The sequence below is a fragment of the Dermacentor variabilis genome, chromosome 10 (assembly GCF_050947875.1).
Source record: "Dermacentor variabilis isolate Ectoservices chromosome 10, ASM5094787v1, whole genome shotgun sequence".
In the NCBI taxonomy this organism is placed as follows: domain Eukaryota; kingdom Metazoa; phylum Arthropoda; class Arachnida; order Ixodida; family Ixodidae; genus Dermacentor; species Dermacentor variabilis.
Genome location: NC_134577.1, coordinates 131,594,343 through 131,602,086, shown reverse-complemented (window position 1 = coordinate 131,602,086; position 7,744 = coordinate 131,594,343). Strand labels below are relative to the sequence as shown.

At 44.7% G+C, this 7,744-nt stretch overlaps 1 long non-coding RNA gene across 3 annotated transcripts in view; it reads right to left on the bottom strand.

Moving 5' to 3' along the window:
- Window positions 1-1,872: 1,872 nt before the first annotated feature.
- Window positions 1,873-7,744, bottom strand: part of LOC142560967 (uncharacterized) — a 31,797-nt gene continuing 25,925 nt past the window's right edge. For all 3 annotated transcript variants that reach the window (XR_012823501.1, XR_012823502.1, XR_012823503.1), the window contains exon 3: window positions 1,873-3,558. This is a non-coding gene — a long non-coding RNA (uncharacterized LOC142560967). The remainder of the gene's footprint in view (window positions 3,559-7,744) is intronic.

Here is a 7,744-nt window from a genome sequence, read left to right as displayed (position 1 = left end):
CCAAACAAAATGCAACAGAGCGCTTCCACTTAGAATAATGTTTCAGCATTTACAAACAAAACTGCATGTGTAGTTGTGCATACTGTTTAATATATAAGCATGATCTATTTCCTGAAATTTATGTATGCTTCATTTACTGCCAGTGACCTGCTTATACCCAATAATATAGTTTATTTTTCACCATGTGCTTGCACTGAATATCCCACAGGCATTGTAAGTTAAGCTAATAATGGCACAGGCTTGTTCAATTAAATTTTAAGCAGAAAAGTTTTTTTTAAATAACCTCACTACGAACTATCACATTTTCATTCGAAAAGCACTGCGTCTTATTACAAAGTACAAAAACAACCGGCCACATAAGAAAGAACAAGTCTGAGTGTGTCTATGCGAACACAAGGATAGGAAGCTGGGCGAGTTGGTACGGTAACCATTTTGGATTGTAGCACGAAGTGACACGGACACAAACTAGAAGCAGACAGCATGAGCGCCAACTCTCAACTAAATTTTTATTGAAACGAAGAACACATAAATATGGGTGATTGCAAAAGAACCGCAGCATAAGAACATGACAAGGTATGAAGACATCAGTTAAACATATCAGGACGTAGGGCAGTCAAAAAAGTAAACAACAAAAAGACACTGCTTCAGATTAACACACGTGTTGTGAAGATACTGAAATTCGCATTCTAACAGAGACGAAGATGCCTGGCTAACGCAAGTCTCTCCTAATATTTTAATGTGGAATGCCTCGATTATTTCCTGTGTGGTTTGACATTTGTGTCTTGAAAGAATTTTTGTGTCTTCAAACAAAGGTTTACAACCGCAATTGAAACGATGTGACGCTAGATGTGAAGCATTAAGGCTGGTAAATAAATGTTTGGGTTCTTCTGGTCGAATATTAATGCACCTGCCGCTCCATCCAATGTAAGTCTTCCCGCACTTGAGAGGAATCTGATAAACTATACCAGGGTTACAAGGCACAAAAAAGGACACGTCTAATGCCGCAATTATCTTTTCTTTTTTGCCACCCTGTTCAAGTTTCGTATTTATCATCTAGCTCACTCAGCTCTTAAGTTTGCCATTACTAAGTCATGTCCACACAATATGAAACAAAGTTTTTCACAACAAATACATAGGCTCGAGAAGGCTAGTTATTCTGTGCATTTATTATCACTAACCCTGCGAAAAGCTGTTAAGGTGGGTAAAGAGCCCCACTAAGAAACAAGAAAAACAAAATAAGGTTTGCTGTGGTGCCCTATGTACATAGATTATTCCATGATTTACGTAACCTGGCCAATAGATATGACGTGGATAAGGTTTTCTCGGCCCCGCAAGTTGTCTATCATGTGCCCTATGATAAATAGGAAACTTGAACAGGGTGGCAAAAAAGAAAAGATGACTGCGGTGTTAGACATGTGTCCCTTTTTGTGCCTTGTAACACTGGTATAGTTTATCAGATTCCTCTCAAATGCGGGAAGACTTACATTGGAGAGAGCGGCAGGTGCATTAATATTAGACTAAAAGAACACAAACATTCTTTTTACAACTAATGATTCACATATAGCGTCACATTGTTTCAATTGCGGTTGTAAACCTTTGTTTGAAGACACAAATGCCAAACCACGCGGGAAATAAACGAGGCGTTCCACATTAAAAGATTAGGAGAGACTTGCGTTAGCCAGGCATCTTTGTCTCTGTTAGAATGCGAATATCAGCATCTTCACAACACGTGTCTTAATCTGAAGTAGTGGTTTTTGTTGTCCTTTTTTGACTTCCCTACTTCCTGATATGTTTCACTGATGTCTTCATACCTTGTCATGTTCTTATGCTGTGGTTTTTTTTCAATCACCTATATATATACTTCGTTTCAATAAAAATTTACTTGAGAGTTAGCGCTCATCCTGTCTGCTTGTAGTCTGTGTTCGTGTCACTTCGCACAACAATCCAAGAGCATATGTGAACAAAATATGGCTAGTAATAACTGGTGAACACTACAAAAGTTGAACATGAAAACTAGTAATAGTAAAGATATATGCTTTGCTCAGCTGAACTGCAAAATATTGCAAATATCACAAAGACAGCATAAAAACTGAGCAGGACAGAGCACTGACTGTTAGTTATAGTTGCAATATGCACACCAAATCTAGACATAAAAGTCAAAACTATACTGCCGGAAATGGTCATCTCTCCAAGAGACCACTGAGGAACAAAAGGTATACTTTTTATAATTCCATCTCATAGATTACTGACCTAATTAAATTTGATACATGACCCCTTGTGTGTCACAAATCCCGTTCTCATTACCTATGCATGATTACCAGCCTTGGTGAAAGAATGACTTGTACTAATGTTTTGAACACCGGTAAATATGCTGCTTGTTCTCAACTTTCTGTTGTGACAGAACACTTGTGGGCAGTTGTGAACGCAGTTGTCTATAGGGCTCAAACACCATGTTTTGGCTGCACAGGTACTGTCTACCGAACACCTGGTTCAAGCTCCTAAATTTCAATCACATCACCAAAATAAATTAGGACAGTTCCTTCAGTACGGTGGCAGATGCTCAGCTGCAGGCTTTCTAGAACCATGCATTATCTTCAGACAGTGTCAGTACAGCCCGTAGCACATCTTTCAAGCACTCCAGACAAGTACACCGATTGCACTGTACACAGAGCACCTGGTGTCCATTTACCTATAGAGGCAAGGTAGCCCCTAGAACACATTTTGTGACAGGCATGCTGTGCACTTTGTCCCCTGAAATGCAAGTGCCATTTGATACTTCAGTGCCTGTAGTGTCATTTACATCTGAATGAATAATGAATACATAGTAGTAACATAAAGATGACAAAAAAAAAGCCATCAGCCATCGACTGTGTGGCAAATCTGGGTGCAAGGTATTCTCTTATCAAATATACCTGTAGGTATTGCGACCAATGTGCTCCCAAGATGTATGACGCATTAGTCATTGCAGAGCTGTAAGGACATGACAATCCTAGGATGATTATGTTCTTGAGGCTTTCTTCCCCACTTTCCATCTTTTGAAACGTGTATATTGTCATCAAAACAAAACTGCTGCAACTGGCGTGTGATAAGTTTTGCGTCTTATTTCCTTGGAGCTCATTGAAACGAGCCACGATAACAAATTCAAATGCTGTTACCTCACCAGACATTCAAATTTTTTAAACACTAACAAAATCAGACAGGCATTAGAGTGAGCATCACCTAAACACATTACACTGATTTAAAGTTATTGCACCGCATTGTGCCAGGTAAAAATGTTAGAAAAATTAAAAATGGTAAGATTCTACGGCCAACCGTCAAAACTAAATAAAAAAAGCACTAAGCTTTCTTAAACGGGTTCAGAAGCTTTACAACTGGCAGTCTTGGTGATGGACACGCTGATAGATGAGCAGCCATTCCACTGAGACGAGAACGTTGAGGGCTTCGCATAGAAGTCTGCGAGACACTGAAGAGTAGTTCTTGGTCAACATGAAGGAGGTTGCTTGCATACACGTCTGGGCCACCATACTGAATGCTTGGTGTTACTGGAACTTTTTCTCCCTGCATTGTGGTGAAAAAAGCATGGTTAAGTTATGACGATATTTAATATGCAAAAAGAAGAGGTGAGGCGTGCAGACAGGACAAAAGAGCAGAGAAGTGAACACGAACGCAAAAAACATGAAAGATTTCATGAAATCGTTTTAACACATAAAATTTTGTACTACGTGTCACTAATTATGAGGGTTCATAACCGCAACATACTTCACATATAAGCAGGTAGAATTATCAGCTTGGTCAGTTTGTACAAGCTCGTTTGAGGCAAGAAATCGAGTTTCACAAAGACAACCTCAACATTCTTGATTGAAAAAGGAACACCTCAGATGACATGCCGTCCTGTGAATGGGAATTGCACAGTTCAAGAAAAACAAATTAAAACTGGCACACCGATCCTGAAAAAAAGAATAAGCACCTGCTACTGGAAGAAGCTAATTAATTGATAGGTTTTAGTAGCACAAGGGCATCTTTGGCCAAAGAGTGCCAAGTCTATACTGCCAATAATAAATTTAGCGCATCTTAACAAAGCAAATATATAAAGATGACTGATGCCTCTCTGTACTACAGTTGCTTTCCTCTAGCATGAAGTTATTTTAAGGCGTGCACACGTACATACACACGCTACACCCCCCCCCCCCAAGGTAACAGCTGCAGAATTAAAACTGGGCCACAACGAAGTCGCAACCTTTAACCCTTGATCCTGAACTGTACTAGTGACTGGAGGTAGTACCAATATCGCCAATGACGAGTCGCACTCTTTCTGCCCGATATTATGCTGCTCTGACTGTCAAAGGCGAGTTACAGTCGGCATTGAGGGAAAGCTGCCCTCAAGAGCAGCTTTTATTTTTGTGTTATTTCTAACCAGAGACCAATGAAGTAATATATTTTAGAATGAGAATGACACCGAAAAATGAGTACATAAAAAATTTGGAAAATTTGGTACATTTTTCCGGAATTAACTTGGGAGTTTACTGTTGTAGCGGGTGGCAGAGTGACGGAGACGATCCAAGAGCACGTACCACTGTTTCATTTCAGTGACAGCGAACTATATATATAGGCTGCTTGCCTATAACGTAACATAAAAAGAACGAATCATGTTTGACACGCGTGGCACAGCACTTCATATCACTTCTCCCTTTCTTTTAAAACTGCAGTCTTTGCACGGGTCTTCGTTGTCGGGTAGACCTCCGTAAGACCGGCGGACTTGGGGGACAGAGAGACTGTTCGGCTGTGAGGGACGTTGGAGGTGTTATCGAAGGAACAGACGCAGCGTCAGTTGCTTCTGGAGTGGCCAGGCTGCACCGGCACTCTGGCGTGGACGTGGGCCGATCCTTGTTGTCCGGGCTGGGTTGAAGCGAGTCGGGAGCCTCCGCTTTTGGGGTCACGGGTGACATAGGCACGCGACGGAAAATTTGGTCGAAGTGACGTCTGGCTAGGCCATCTGGAGTGTCGACCGTTACAAGGCGTGAACCCTCTGTGCTCTTGACGATGCCTGGACGCCAACGCTTTCCTTGGCCAAAGTTGCGCACCCACACCTGGTCACCGGACTGGAATCTGGGAGGCTGCGAGTAACTTCGAGGTAGAGACGGGACGCAAGTATCCAAGCGCGAACGAATTTGGTAGTTCAGCAGCATCTCTGAAGGAGACTAGCCGCACGGTAGTGGGGTACGTCGATAGCCTAGGAGCACTCGCGCTAGTTTTGTTTCGAGATCGTTCACCATCGAGTGCTTAAGAAGTCCATCCTTTATTGTGCGGACCGCACGCTCTGCCACACCATTAGATTGTGGGTGGTACGGCGCACTACGTAGATGAGTTATGTTGTTGACAGTCATGAATTGGGAAAACTGCTGACTTGCAAACTGAGGCCCGTTATCTGATACAACTGTTTGCGGCAAGCCAAAACGCGCAAACAATTCTCGAAGCCGCGCGATTGTGACTTCTGTGGTCGCCGACTTGACGGGAAGTGCCTCAATCCATTTAGTATTCGAATCGACGACTATCAACAGCATGCGTCCCTCTATCGGTCCGGCGTAATCAATGTGAAGCCTTGACCATTTGGTGCCCGTTTCTGGCCAACAGATAGGAACCTGTCGATGGGGCATTGGCTGAGCTTGTACACATGAAATGCACGAACGTGCAAGGCTTTCAATCTCACCATCCAACCCAAGCCACCAGAACAGCGTCCGAGCCAGTCTTTTCATCGCAGATGCACCCTGGTGTGACCGATGTAGCTCAGCGAGCATGGAGACTCGCGCTTTGCGGGGTACGACGATGCGATGACCCCAGTAGAGCAGGCCTTCTACGCTTGACAGCTCGTCTTCTGCAAAAATAAGGTTGTAGATGATTGTGACACGGTGACAAGCGTTTAGGCCATCCATTCAGTACAAAGTGCTGCACAACGCTAAGGTTTTCATCTCCTTTCGTCAGCGCCCGTATGGCATCCGCTGGCACGAACGAGCTGTCAAGGTTCTCTGAAGACAACACATATTCTGGTAAGGTGCCCGATCGACAAACGTCTGCTATCGGCACGGGCAAGCGGCTGAGTGCGTCCGCGTTGGCATTTTCCTTGCCGGCCTTGTACTCTATGCGGTAGCTATATTGGCTTAGAAACAGAGCCCATCTCTGAATACGTGCCGACGCCATTGGGGGCACAGGTCGATCTTCTCGTAGAAGTCCCACCAGTGGTTGGTGGTCCATGACCAATACAAACTCGCGGCCCAGCAGGTAGTCTCGAAACTTTGTTACTCCGAATACCAGTGCGAGCGATTCCTTCTCGAGCTGAGAATAATTCTTTTCGGCGTGTGTTAACGTGCGTGAACGGAAGGCAATGGGCTTACCCACTTTTCCAATTCGGTGCGAGATTACGGCACCTAAACCCGAAGGCGACGCATCGCATTCCAAGCGCACTGGTTGGTTGGGATCGAAATACGTCAGAACAGGCGAACTCAGAAGTGTTTGTTTAGCCGTGAGATAGGAATTTTCGTGCGCCGTTCCCCAGTGCCATTTATGCTCTTTTTCAAGCAGAAGATACAACGGGGCCAGCATCGTTGACATGTGTGGCAAGAACCGGTGATAATAAGTCAACAGACCCAAAAACGAGCGCAGTTCGCTCACATTCGTAGGCCGTGGCGAGCTGCGTATTGCTGCTAGGTTCTTCTCAAGCGGATGCAAGCCGTCTTTGTCAATGCGATGGCCCAGGTAGACGATTGAGTCTTTGCGAAAATGGCATTTTTCGGCCTTCAGCTTGATACCATTTTCTTGAAGCCTGCGCAAAACGCCCCGAAGCACTGAGCCATTATCGTCTTGACGTTCCGCTATCAATACATCATCCAAATACACCTGCACCGCTGGAAGACCGGCCAGGACCGTTTCCATGCGCCGCTGAAAAATAGCGGGAGCCGAGGCAACTCCAACCGGAAGACGGTTATAGCAGAACAACCCCTTGTGAGTGTTTATCACGGCCAGCTTCCTCGCCTCCTCATCCAATGGGAGTTGGTTATATGCATCCTTAAGGTCCAGTGTTGTGAAAAATGATCCCCCACGTAGCGACGCAAAAATGTCTTCAATGTTTGGTAAAGGGTACTGCTCAGTTATGCACGCAGCATTGATTGTGGCTTTGAAATCGCCGCAAATGCAAAGGGAACAGTCTTTCTTCAGTACTGGTACGATTGGCGCCGCCCACTCAGAATGTGCTATGGGCGATAATATGCCTTGATCTACTAAACGGTCCAGCTCAGTTTCCACTTTTTCACGAAGAGCATAAGGAATTGACCGCGCCCTGTGGAACTTCGGTTGGGCGCCTTCTCGAATGTGGAATTTCACAGGTGGCCCCTGAATGTTTCCCAGTCCTGGCTCAAAAAGGGCAGGAAACTCGGTCCTGAGGCTGCCAGGATCTGCTGACGTCGATTGAACCGTAGCGAGAAACCCGGACGGCAAAAGCGAGAACGCTTGGATTAAGTCCCTTCAGCAATGGCTGGGACTCGAGCAGCCTGTAACTATCAGTGTGGCAGGTACAGTCTTCCCCGCAAAATGGGCCTCAAGGTGCAGTTCACCGACAATGGGTAGCTTGCCCAACTAACAGCTGAGCGTGTGTTTGCATTTCGATAAGCGTGGCCAACTCAGACGGTGCTTTAGATACACCTCCTGCGGAATGATAGAAAACGGTGATCCCGTGTCAATAATCATGTTCAAG